We start from the raw sequence: 14,676 nt of genomic DNA on the forward strand, positions 1-14,676 counted from the left end.
AAAACTTTATAGGAGTTCCTTCAGTCCTTCTGCAGATGACAGCCAGGATAACCCTGTTAAAACATAAAATAGAGCCGGGGATTTAGCTCAGTGGTTTCAGCGCCTGCCTCGCAAGCACAAGATGCAGAGTTTGATCCCCGGTACCCCCTCAAAAAAAAAACATTAAATAGATCTATTGGGGGAGGTGAGAGATGTTCAACAGGATATAAAGATGCATTGAGATGTGTTTTAAGTTAGAGTGCAGAGAAGAGAAACTCCATATTTCTGAAAGGTTTTGTAAGGTTTCATGGAGAAAGTGACATTTAAGCAGAATCTTGACTGATGAGTGGGAATCTCCCCAATATAGAAACAGGAGCAAAAGACTCCAGGGAGGGAATTGCATGTGCAAAGGCTGAAGGTGTGAAAGAGCATGGTGTGGTGACAGAACAGTGACATGCTCGTGGGCCTGAACCACAATGTAGAGCAGAGGAAGATGAAAGAGCTGAGTTGTTGAAAGAGCTGAGGCATCTATACTTGATCTTAGCCAAAAGGCCGAGAAGCAATGAGCTGAGGCATCTACAACCTGACTCAGTGATCAGGTTTGGTCCCATAAATATCCAAAAGTTGTAGGGAATCAATGAAGGCATACATCTTTTTGAAACAACCACAGTACCTCTCAAAGAGTAGTCCCTGTCAGCAGCACCAGCACCTGGGGTCTTGATAAAAATCCAAATTCTTGGCCAAACCCCAGATTTCAGGGTCAGAAATTCTACTCTTGATGTCTGGGCATCTGTTGAAACAAATCATCTGTTGGGTGATTCTGACGTGCACTACACTCAGGATTGAGAAGCTCTGCTCTGGTACTGAAGGGGAGGATGAAATGGGGTAAATGTAAGGTGAATGAACCGCTGCAGTGTGTTCCAGATGGCTCAGACCTGAAAAGAGAAAGCCAGGGGCACGAGTTTGAAAAGGACAGGATGGGTTAGGGAGATCTTTCTGAACCTTCGTATTTGGGAGGAGACGAGAAAAGGATGTTTAATCACAAGTCCTGAAACCTCATTGGTTACAAAAATTGTCCAGATAGATTTTAAGAAATATAGCTTCTTTACCTCACTACCAGCTTCCCAAACAGAATAAGCACCTCTGCTTTGGGCTCCTCTTTCTCTGATCTTCTTACATCTTGTTTGAATTTTGTATTTTTTACTTGCAGGATCTTCCCTCTTGCTAAAGTTGTTCAACTCCTTGCTCTTAGAGGGATTTCTGGTACATCTTGCCTGCCTTTGTTATGGAAGTCTTTAGCCTTAATAAGGTATTAGAGCTGAGAGGGGTTGTCAGTCCTCAGAGATGTGTGGCTCCCCATGCTGGCCACTCATTAAATTCCCTGGAAAGTTAAAAAAATATATGCTAGGCTTACCCTCAGGCCAAATCAATTAGAATTCCTGGGAGTGAAGCTCTAAAATTCTAAAATGCTCCCTTGGCGATTCTAATATATAGCTAGCATTGAGAATAATAAACTCATCCAGAACTTTTCATTGGAACAAGAAGGAATCAGAAAAAGAGAGACCTTAGGGTCAAGGAGGGAAAGCATATCTGAGAATTTGGGTCAAACAAGGGCTGAGCCAACTGTATTAAACTGCTTGAGGGGGTGAAGTATGGAGAAAAGATCATGAAACTTAGTAACGAAGATGATAGAGTTGGGTTTCTAGGGACAGATGGCAGAAAAATTCAGCTCAGAGATTTCTCTCCAACAGCTAATTCAATGAATGAAATACTGTAAACAAACACAAACACAAAACATGAATGAAACAATAAAAATTTATCAGTTGTGGTTAAACAAGAAAAAAAAAAAGAGAAGAACTTGAGGTATCAAGGGAAAGACTGAAATATTCTGGAGTAGTACAATACAGGATGGCTTCTGTCTGCTTTCTCCTTCTCAGAGCACTATTAAAGAAAGAAGGAGAGTAAGAAAACAAAACCCTTAGTCCTTGCATTAATGCCTTCTAGTTTGTAGGGAAGTAGATCAAGGGCCTGGATTGACATCCTGAAAAAAACTGTAGGGAAGTCTCTCAAATTAGAAGCCTCCCCTCCCTAGGGGCCCTGAATGATGCTTGAAAGAGTTCCCAGAGCTTCCCACCCTCTGAGACATCGTGTTGAGCTGGGGTAATAAGTCAAACCCCTTGGGAGATAAGTGTATCCCCTTGATGAGCCAAATGAGCTGTTGCATTGGACAGAGTCTCAGAGAAGTTGCAGAACTCATGTCCTGCAGGTGCAGACTCTTGCCCCAGCTTGGCTCTACCTCTTCCCTGGTCAGTCACATCACCAACCTCCATAAAGGTGAACACTGGGCCTCAAAACTGGAAGATGCAATAGACTATCTGGTCTCCAAATAAGGTGGGGACATGCAAGTGGAATTCATTACACTAAGGGCAATTAGACATCCGAGCAGAGTTGTCTATTTAAAGCATGATTAATCCTGTCTGCTGTTCAGGTATTCAATGGCAAAAGAAAAGAAAAGACAAGACCTCAACTAGCACAAAATCAAAAGTGAGAAAAAAAAAAAAAAAGACAACATAAAGAGATAGGCAAAAAAACCACTCTAGAAGAAAATGTCAGCCAGAAACAGTAGTTTCTTGACTGGGCCTCCAAGGACTGCCGGGAAGCGCCCATCTTCTTCTTCAGTGCATTAGGCCAGCAGCACTGAGGAGTGCGGAGGTCTTTGTTGCTATTAGTGAACCTGTGGCACAAGTGCAGGACTATGGCCTTAAAGATTAGCCACAATGGCTGAAAGTGGTAATAATGAAAAACTAGCTGCTCTGGAGGCCAAAATCTATTATCAAATTTAGTATTATTTTGGAGACTTCAATTTGCCATGGGACAAATTTTTAAAGAAACTAGATCAAATTGGATGAAGGCTGGGTACCCTTGGAAATAATGATAACATTCAACAGGCTCAATCGCCTAACAGGAGACTTTAATGTAATAGTTGAAGCATTGAGCAAATCTAAAGCAGAAATCATGGAAATCAGTGAAGATAAAATTAAAATCAGAAGATCTCCAAATAAACCCCTCCCTGAAGTGACTGATGAGTATAAAAATGACATAAAAAACAGATCTGTTTATATTAAAGGCTTCCCTATGGATGCAACCCTCGATGATATCAAAGCATGGCTAGAAGATAAAGGTCAAGTACTAAATATCCAGTTGAGAAGAACATAACACAAAGCATTTAAGGGATCAATATTTGCTATGTTTGATAGCATTGAATTTGCTAAGAAGTTTGTAGAAACTCTGGGCCAGAAGTGTAAAGACACAGACTTGCTAATACTTTTTAAGGAAGATTATTTTGGGAAGAAAGCAAAATAAAGTGGAAGCTAAATTAAGAGCTAAACAAGAGCAAGAAGAAAAACAAGTTAGCAGAAGATGCTGAAATGAAATCTCTAGAAGAAAAGATTGGATGCTTGCTGAAGTTCTCAGGTGACTTAGATGATCAGACCAACAGAGAAGATTTGCACGTCCTTTTCTCAAATCACAGTGAATAAAATGGATAGACATTGTCAGAGGAGCAAGAGGGAGTAATTCTATTTAAAGAAAAAGCCAAAGAAGCACTGGACAAAGCCGAAGATGCAAACAATGGTAGCCTGCAATTAAGGAACAAAGAAGTGACATGGGAAATACTGGAAGGAGAGGTGGAGAAAAGAAGCTTTGAAAAAAATCATAGACGATCAAGAATCCCTAAACAAATGGAAATCAAAAGGTCACGAATTTAAAGGAAAAGGAAGGCACACCCTACCGTGGTCCCGAGTGGCATGGAACACAACGAATCACCCCGCTGCAGACAGGCAGGTCTGTGCACACCCTACCGAGGTCCCGAGTTGTGCAGAAGATGCCAAATCACCCTGCTGAAGACAGGCAGGTCTGCCCATGCTCTACCGAGGTCCTGAGTCGCACAGAACACGCCGAATCAGCCTGCTGCAGGCAGGCAGGTCTGTGCACGCCCTACCAAGGTCCCAAGTCACGCGGAAGATGCCGAATCACCCTGCTCCAGACAAGCAGGTCAGCCCACGCAGTACCGAGGTCCTGAGTCACACGCAAGATGCCCAATCAGCCGGCTGCAGACAGCCAGGTCTGTGCACGCCTGACCGAGGTCCCAAGTCACGTGGAAGACTCCGAATCACCCCGCTGCAGACAGGCAGCCAACTGGTTCCACACTACAAAGACGCAGAGGACACCAGACCACCAGACCACGGTACTGAATCCCGCTGCTCCCGGCCCAGAGGTAGGGGCTTCTGAGCCACCATCCCACTGCTCCCAGCCCACAGGAAAGGGCTTTTGAGTAACCATCCCTACCGCTGCTCCTGGCCCCTGGCCCACCTCTCCCAGCTCAGAGGAGGTAATCCGTGCAGGCGCTAACAGCCCCCCGCCCCAGTCGAAATGAGAAAACACATAAATAAGTCTCAAAACCAGACTTCCAGATCACCTACAGCAACCCCAAAGGGAAATGAGATGGAATACTCTGATACTCAACCACCTGGACCCAATGAACTGGCAATAAAAGGGGATCTGGAAAAGATGAAATCAGAAATAATATCTCAGATAACAGGAGAAATTGTGCCCCTAGTGCAAGACATGATTAATAAATCTAGAGAGGAGCTGAGGAACATGATGGAATCCCAACATAGGAAACAAATGGAATCCATAAAACAGATGCAAATAGACTTCTAGGACATGAAAAACTCCATTGAAAGTCTACACAGCAGAATGAGCCAATGTGAGGACAGAATTTCAGATATAGAAGATAAGATTGCAATTAGTGACCAGGAAAAGAAAAATTGCTTCAAAATTACAAGGGAACATGAGAAATCAATCCAGCAGCTGCTAGATGATGCAAAGAAGAATAACAAAAGACTGATTGGGCTCAATGAAGAAACAGGAGACAGTGGAGATGACATAAAAAATCTCTTCACAGAAATAATGGCAGAAAACTTCCCAGGCAGGGGAAAAGAGCTTGACATACAGATAAGTGAGGCATATAGGACTCCAAATAGACTTGATCAAAAAAAATTTACACATAGGCATATAATTGTTAAGATTCCAGAAGCACAACAGAAGAACAAAGTTCTCCAAGCAGTCAGAGAAAAGAAACAAATCACATACAAAGGAAAGCCCATCAGAATCACAGCACACTTCTCAACACAAACCATCAAGGCAAGAAGAGCTTGGAGTGACATATTCCAAGCCCTAAAAGAAAACAGCCTCCAACCCAGATTGATGGACCCTGCAAAACTATCTTTCAAAATGGATGGAGAGATAAGATACTTTCATGACAAAGAGCACCTTAGGAACTTTGTGGATACTAAACCAGCACTCCAAAGAATTTTACACAATATCCTAGGAACAGACATTGAGGATCACAACCCCAGGAAGCAAAGCAGAATGAACCCATCTGGCATGACAAGGAATTCAATGTAAAGGGGGAGAATCCAACAAAAAGAAAAAGTCATGGCAATGACAAGTCAATACGCTTCAGTTAAAACCATCAACGTTAATGGTCTCAATTCACCAATCAAAAGAAATAGACTGGCAGAATGGGTCAAGAAGCAAAATCCAACAATATGCTGCATACAAGAAACACACTTAATCCAAAAGGAAACTCATAGACTGAAAGTTAAAGGGTGGAAAACAATACTCCATGTGACAAGAACCCCCCAAAAAGCAGGAGTAGCTATCCTCTTTGCAGATCAAGTAGATTTCAAACCAACACTGATTAAGAGAGATGAAGAAGGACACTACATCCTTGTAAAGGGAAGAATCCAAGAGAAAGAGATGATAATCATAAATATCTATGCACTAAACACTAGTGCACCCAACTATATAAAACAAATACTAACGGACATGAAAAGCCATAGATGCACTAATACAATTGTAGTGGGGGACCTCAACACCCCACTGTCACAAATAGATAGATCAACTAGACTAAAAATAAGGAATGAAATACTAGAACTCAATCAAACTCTTGAACAAATGAACTTAACAAATGTTTACAGAGTCTTCCACCCCACAAAATCAGAATACACATTCTTCTCAGCTGCACATGGGTCATTCTCCAAAATAGACCACATACTCACACATAGAACATGTTTAAGTAAGTGCAAAGGAATTGAAGTTATCCCCTGGATATTATCAGACCATAGTGCGATGAAATTGGAGATCCATAGCAAAAGAAACTCAAAAAATTTCATAAACCTGTGCAAATTGAACAACACACTTCTGAATAACCAATGGGTCACAGAGGAAATTAAAGAGGAAATCAGACAGTGCCTTCCATTAAATGTCAATGACAATACAACATATCAGAATCTATGGGACACAATGAAAGCAGTCTTACGAGGGAAATTCATAGCAGTGAATATGCATATTAGGAAAACAGAACGAGCCCAATTAGACAACCTGATGCTGCACCTCAACCTTCTAGAAAAAGAAGAGCAGGACAAACCCAAAGCTCATTCAAGGGAGGAAATTATAAAGAGCAGAGGAGAAATCAATGCAATGGAGACTAACAGAATGATACAAAAAAATCAATGAAGTCAAGAGTTGGTTCTTCGAAAGAATCAACAAAATTGACAAACCCTTAGCCAACCTTGTCAGAAAAAGGAAAGAAAAGGCCCAAATCCATGCAATTAGGAATGAAAGGAGTGAAATTAAAACAGACCCAGCAGAAATCCAGAGGATCATCAATACCTACTTCCAGAACCTATACGCCAATAAGATGGACAACACAGAAGGAGTGGACAGATTCCTAGATACATATGAATTACCAAAGTTGAACGAAGAAGACCTAAAAATTCTGAACAACCCAATATCAAGCAATGAAATTGAAAACGTAATTAAAAACTTATCAACTAAGAAAAGCCCGGGCACTGATGGCTTCACTGCTGAATTCTACAAGACATTTAGAGAGGAACTGCTGCCACTACTGTTTAAACTCTTCAATGAAATTGAAAGGGAAGCAATACTTCCAAATTCATTCCTGGAAGCAAGCATCACCTTGATCCCCAAAGCAGAGAAAGACCCAACCGAAAAGGAGAACTATAGGCCTATCTCACTAATGAACATAGATGCAAAAATCCTTAATAAGATACTGGCAAACAGAATGCAGAAGATCATCAAGAAGATCATATACCCTGATCAAGTGGGATTCATCCCAGGGATGCAGGGATGGTTCAATATATGAAAATCAATCAAGGTAATACACTATATCAATAGAGCCAAGGACAAAAACCATATGATTATCTCCATAGATGCAGAAAAAGCATTTGACAAAATCCAACATGCATTTATGATAAAAACCCTACAAAAAATTGGAATAGATGGTCTCTACCTCAAACTGATAAAAGCCATCTATGAAAAACCAACAGCCAATATCATACTAAATGGTCAAAAACTGAAACCCTTCACACTCAAATCAGGAACAAGACAAGGATGTCCACTATCACCACTCTTGTTCAATATAGTTCTGGAAACATTAGCCATGGCAATTAGACAAGAGAAAGAAATAAAAGGAATAAAGATAGGAAATGAAGAAGTCAAATTGTCATTATTTGCAGATGACATGATACTCTATAGAGAAGACCCCAAGAACTCCACCAAAAGTCTCCTAGACTTAATAACCAAATTCAGTCAAGTAGCTGGTTACAAGGTCAACATACAAAAATCAATAGCTTTCCTCTACACCAATGACAGACTCACTGAGAGAGAAATAGCGCAAATAATTCCTTTCACAATAGAATCCAAAAAACTGAAATACCTAGGAATCATCCTAACAAAAGAAATCAAAGACCTCTTCTCTGAAAACTATGGCACTCTGAAAAGTGAAATTGAAGATGATATCAGAGAATGGACAGACATCCTCTGCTCGTGAGTAGGAAGGATTAATATAGTAAAAATGGCCATACTTCCAAAACTGCTATATAGATTTAATGCAATTCCAGTTGAGATCCCAGCAGCATACTTCATGGACCTTGAGAAAACAATCCAAAAATTCATTTGGAACCAGAAGAGTCCCAGAATAGCAAAAGCAATTCTAGGTAACAGAGACATGGCAGGGGGTATCACAATCCCCAACCTGCAACTCTACTGCAAAACTACTGCAATAAAAACAGCATGGTACTGGCAAAGAAACAGACCTGAGGACCAGTGGAACAGATTAGAAGTTGCAGAAACAACACCAGACACACTCAGCCATCTCGTCTTTGATAAAGGAGCCAAACACCCTCACTGGAGGAAAGATAGCCTCTTTAATAAATGATGCTGGAAAAATTGGGCTTCAACATGCCAAAGATTAAAACTAGACCTATATCTCTCACCATGCACTAAACTAAAATCAAAATGGATTAAAATACCTAAATATTAAAATGGAAACTCTGAACCAGTTGGAACAGAGGTTAGGTAGAACCCTTGAAGACATTGGTGTAGGAAAAGATTTTATGAACAAAACCTCAGTTGCCTGTGAACTAGCACAAACAGTCAACAAGTAGGATGTCTTCTTATTAAAAGGCTTCTGCACAGCAAGAGAAACCACCAGCAGTGTGAAGAGACAGCCCACAATGTGGGAAAAAATCTTCACCTGCTCTTCTTCAGACATAGGTCTACTATCTCAAATCTATAAAGAACTAAAAAAGATCAGACCTCCCAAATTTAAAGACCCAATCCAAAAATTGGCATCTGAAATGAACAGACATTTCTCAGACAAAGAAGTAGAAATAGCAAATAAATACATGAAAAAATGTTCAACATCATTGGTCATTTGAAAGATGCAAATGAAAACAATGCTGAGATTCCACCTCACTCCAGAAAGAATGGCTGCTATCATGAAATCCACCAATCACAAATGCTGGCGGGGCTGTGGGGAAAGAGGAACCCTGCTCCACTGCTGGTGGGAGTGTAGACTGGTGCAACCACTGTGGAAGTCAGTATGGAGATACCTCAAAGAACTAGGACTGGAAGTCCCATTTGACCCCACTATTCCACTGCTGGGTATCTTCCCCAAAGAATTAAAAGAATCATACCACAGTGATATATGTGGACCCATGTTCATAGCAGCACAGTTTGTGATAGCTAAAACTTGGAAACAGCCCAAATGCTCATCAACTGGAGACTGGATAAAGAAAATGTGGGTTTTTAAAAATAAAATGGAGTACTACTCAGCCATAAAAAATGAGAAATTAGAGACATTTATAGCTAAGTGGATGCACATTGAGGCGATACTCTTAAGTGAAATCAATAGGACACACATGAATAAATTCCGAATAGTTTCTCTGGTGTGACAAACTGAAAGTATAAATAAGGACTAAATGTATAATAGGTCATGTGAAATAGGAAGAAAAGGGGCAAAGGGGAAGGAAGTAGGAGGGCTAGGGGAAAGGATAGAAAGGAATGGGATTAATATGAGAAAATGGAAAAATAGGAACAAAATCTTTGTAAATAGGGAGGACTGGAGGGGTTGAAGGGAGGGCTGGGCAAGGGTGAAAAATAAGAACCAAGAGAGACTATGTGAAGGTGCAAATTTCCAATGATGAATGTCATTATATTGTATACCTAAAATGTACCAATGATTAGAATGAATAATCGATAATGCAAAATAGGAAGAAAAGGTCCAAAGGGGTAGGGGTAGTGGGAGGGGCAGGGGAAAGGAAAGAAGGGAAAGGAAAAAATGATGAGAAATGGAAAAAATGGAAATAAAGTCTTTGTAAATAGGGAAGGGTGGAGGGGGTGAAGGGAGGGCTAGGAATGGGGAAAAACTAAGAACCAAGATGCATTATGTAAAGGTACAATTCCCCATGAGAAATGTAATTGTGTTGTATCCCTACAATGTACCAATAAAAGAATTTAATTTAAAAAATAAATAAATAAAGGAAAAGGAAATAAAACTGCCCACCCTGGATCTGCTAAAGGAAAAGTATAATTTCAGGGCAAGAAAACAGACTTTGATAGTGATGAAGGACGTGATGAAAATGGTGCAGCTGGACCAGTGAAAAGAGCAAGAGAGAAACAGACAAAGAAGAACCTGCATCAAAGCAACAGAAAGCAGAAAATGGTGCTGGAGACCAGTAGTTTAGCAACCAATTTTTTTTATTCATCTTAGATTTTAAGCTGCTTTTTGTCTTTGGAGGCTTTTAAAAAGAAAACCGAATTAGGTCCACTTCAATGTCCACCTGTAAAAAAGGACAATTATTTTGTTGTTATTTTAACTTGTCTTTTTGTTGTTGTTATCCACACACATTTTTAAAAAATCTATAGTTCTATTTGTGTTCACATGACTCAAATATCAAAAGGAAGATTCTTCCACTAAATTGCCTTTGTAATATGAGCTTGTATTGGTATAAATTATCAAAATATATACTATATAAAAAGTAAGAAAAAAAAGTAGTTTCTCATCAGTGTGTCATGCTATAGAAGAACCTTAGTGTTTTTTAAATGTACTCAAGAAGATTCAAATATACTTCAAAAAATAATTTTCAAAGAGTATGAGGTAAACATCAGATCATAAAGAATAAAGGTATAGGAGAAGAGATTATTATGAAGATATTATTATGAAAAGAAGAGCTTATTATGTCTTGTCATTATTATTATGGTGGGATGGAGTCATTGAATGTATTTGTAAGCTAAAAAACCCCGCAAAATCTTTTAAATTATTTATCAATATATATTACTTCCACATGTAGATTGGGTTCGGAATGATATTTCCGTGCATGCATACAGCATTCTCTGATCAGACCCAATCTCCCTCCCCCTCTCCCCAGTGCACACATGCCTTCCAAATTTCTAGTAATCACTATTCTACTTTCAGGTTGACCTTTTTTTTTTGTCTTCCATATATGGAAGAGTACATACAGTACTTGTCTTTCTGACGTATTTCACTTAACAAAATGCGTTCCTCCAGCTCCATTTGTTTTGCTGTCAATGACAGGATTTCACTTTTCTTTATGGCTGAATAATACTTCATTGTGTACACACCCACCATATTTCCTTTATCCATTCATCTGTTGATGGGTACCCAGGATGATTCCATAGATTGGCTACTATGAGTAGCCTGCAGTGAACACAGAAATGCACATGTCTCATTAACATCCTTGTTTCATTTCCTTTGGTTATATACCCAGATGTAGTATAGCTGGATCATATGATATTGCTGGGGGTTTTTAAGGAACTTCCATACTGTTCTCCATATTGGGTGTAATAACTTACATTCCCATCCATAGTGTATAAAAATAATTTAGCCACAGTGAATTCTTGTTCTCTCCACATCCTCACCAGCATTTTTTAAATAATAGCCACATTACTGGGGTGAAATGCTACTTCATTGTAGTTTTGATGTTCATTTCCCTGATAATTAATGATATTGACCATTTTTCATATATTTGTTGGTCATTTGTATTTCTTCTTTTGAGAAGTGTCTAGATCATTTGCCCATTTTAAAATTGGATTACTCAAAAAGCAGAAAGTCATGTTAGCCTTAAAAAGGAATTCTGGGCAGAGAAGGTGGGCCAGTCCCAGCACCTGGAAGGAAGCTCTCTCGCCACCATCCCACGCTCCTAGGGCAGAGAAGGTGAGCCACACAGGTGCCAGAAGCACGCCCACCCCCGTGGAAATGAGAAGACACATAAACAAGCCTCAAAAACAGACTTCCAGATCACCTACAGCAACCCCAAAGGGAAATGAGATGGAACAATCTGATACTCAACCACCTGGACTCTCTGAACTGGCAACAAAAGAGGATCTTGGAAAAATGAAATCAGAAATAATTACTCAGAAAACAGCAAAGATTTTGCTCATGGTGCAAGACATGATTAATAAATCTAGGGAGGACAGATAAAAAAATAGAGGATCAGAGGAACATGATGGAATCCCAACATAGGAAACAAATGGAATCCATAAAACAGATGCAAACAGATTTCCAAGAGATTAAAAACTCCATCAAAAGTCTGCGCAGCAGAATGAACCAATGTGAGGATAGAATTTCACATATCGAAGATAAGATTGCAATCAGTGATGAGGAAAAGAAAAATTTCTTTAAAATAGTAAGGGACCATGAGAAATCAATCCAGCAGCTGCTAGACGATGCAAAGAAGAATAACATAAGACTGATTAGAGTCAATGAAGAAACAAGAGAGAGTGCAGATGACATAAAAAAAAAACTGTTCATAGAAGTGATGGCAGAAAACTTCCCAAGCAGGGGAAAAAGAGCTTGACATACAGATAAGTGAGGCATATAGGACTCCAAATAGACTTGATCAAAAAAAATCTACACATAGGCATATAATTGTTAAGATTCCAGAAGCACAACAGAAGAACAAAGTTCTACAAGCAGTTAGAGAAAAGAAACAAATCACATACAAAGGAAAGCCCATCAGAATCACAGCACACTTCTCAACACAAACCATCAAGGCAAGAAGAGCTTGGAGTGACATATTCCAAACCCTAAAAGAAAACAGCCTCCAACCCAGATTGATGTACCCTGCAAAACTATCTTTCAAAATGGATGGAGAAATAAGATACTTTCATGACAAAGAGCACCTTAGGAACTTCGTGAATACCAAACCAGCACTCCAAAGAGTTTTACACAATATCCTAGGAACAGATGTTGAGGATCACAACCCCAGGACACAAAGCAGAATGAACCCATCTGGCATGACAAGAAATTAAATGGAAAGGGGGAGAACCCAACAAAAAGAAAAATTCATGACAAGGCTTTTAAAACTTTTAACTTCATCTCCCTAATGAGTGTATAATTCAATCTTGTTATTGCACTGATTAGTATTTTTCTGATTCTAGAGTTGCACACCATTCCTTGTGCTATACTGGCTATTTATCATCTTATGTCTACTTTTGAATTGGGTTGTCTATTAATGAGCTGTAAGAGTTCTTTATATATTCTGGTCATAGGTTATGTACATTGTAAATATGGTCTGTTTAAGGACTACTTTTCATTTTAATGATGTCATTTAAAGTTCTAAATTTTGATGGAATCTCATTTATCAATTTTTTCTTTTATACGTCATGTTTTTTGCATCTTAGGTAATTCTTGCCTACCCTAAATTCACAAACATTTTCCCTTACAATTTCTTCTTAAAGTTTTATACTTTTAGGCTTTTATATTTAGGTTCATAGATCCCTCAAGTTATTTTCATGTATGGAAATAAAGGGTTGAGGTTAATTTTTTATATACGGATACCAGGTGTTCTAGTGCCATTTGCTGAAAACACTATCTCTTCCTCGGCTCTTGAATTGAGTTTATATTCTATAAAATGCTAATGTTAAATAATCTTTCAAAACTCAGTGGACCATATATGTGTGGTTCTATTTCTAGATTCTCTGTTTTATTCAAATGATCTATATGTCTTTCCTTACACCAACACTGCCTTGATTACTGTAGCTTTAGAAGAAGTTTTAAAATTAGGTACTAAACGTCTTCCAACACTGTTTTTTGTTTGTTTGTTTGTTGTTTATTGTTTGTTGTTTTTAACTTTTCTAGGTCCTTTGTACTCCTACATAACTTTTAAATTTCAATATCCAATTCTTCATTTATAGCAACTATACATAGACCTGAATTTTTATATATACCTTGTGTTTTCTAATCCTGCTAAATTCAAATACAAGTTCTAGGGGCTCCTAGAGATTTCTTAGTATTTTCTCTGTAGATGATCATTTCATCTACATATAAAGATTTTGCCTCTACCTTGCCAATCCTACCCTAATTGTGTCATTTTATTGCCAGACTATTTTGGTTGGGCCTAGGTTTCAAAGTTAAATGGACAGATAAAGAGTAAGCATATCTGCCCTTGTTCCCCACCTTAGGCCAAAAGCATTGTATCTTCTCCATTCATATAAGGCGTTTTCCCTGAAAGTATGGAGTACATGTCTTTAATCTGTTGAGAAAGTTCTGTTCTACTTCTAGTCTCCTGATAGCTTTTACCATGAACAGCTGTGGAATTTAGTCCAATACTTTTTCTCCAACTAGTGACAGGATCATATGGCTTTTTCCTTTCCTCTGTTAAAATGATGACTTTTGGGGGTGGATCTTCCAATGCTGAACCAACACTGCCATCCCTATAACAAAACCACTTTCTACATACTGCCAGAGCTGACTTCTAACAGTTTGTTTTATTAAACAAATTTCTATCTATGTTCATACTTTTTTTCTTCTATTATCTTTATCCAGTTTTAGGATTAGCACAATGTTGATTTCCTAAAATGAGGGGAGTAGTGTTCCTTCTTTTTTCTGCTTTAATTGTTTGATATAATTTATCAGTTAAAATGTATATGAGCCTGCTGTTGTCATATAGGTAGGTTTTCAAGCTAGGAATATACTTTCTTTAATAGGTGCTATTCAAATTTCATATTTCCTCCAGAGTTAGTTTCATTAATTTGTCTTCCAAGGTACTTCTTAGAAGTTGTCAAATTTATCTCAAAAAAGATTTTTGTAATATGCTTTCTATATCCTTTTAAATTCTGTAAAATCTGTGGTAATGTCTCCTAGATCTCAATATTGTAATTTTAAAAATGTATAATTGATATTGTGTAATAGGAAGAAAGGTCTAAAGGAGCAGGAGAATTGGGAGGGGTAGGGGAAGGGAAAAAGGGAAAAGAAAAAATATGAGAAAAGGAAAAAAATGGAAACAAAGTGTTTGCCAATAAGGA

General features: G+C 38.6%; 1 pseudogene; it reads left to right on the forward strand.

Annotated features, from left to right (window-relative positions):
• Positions 1–14,676, forward strand: part of LOC147826212 (lupus La protein-like) — a 30,883-nt pseudogene that overhangs the window by 6,468 nt on the left and 9,739 nt on the right.

This window comes from Heterocephalus glaber, unplaced genomic scaffold, assembly GCF_053883595.1.
Source record: "Heterocephalus glaber isolate CG9 unplaced genomic scaffold, H.glaber_assembly_v1.0 deba00001472, whole genome shotgun sequence".
Lineage (NCBI taxonomy): Eukaryota > Metazoa > Chordata > Mammalia > Rodentia > Bathyergidae > Heterocephalus > Heterocephalus glaber.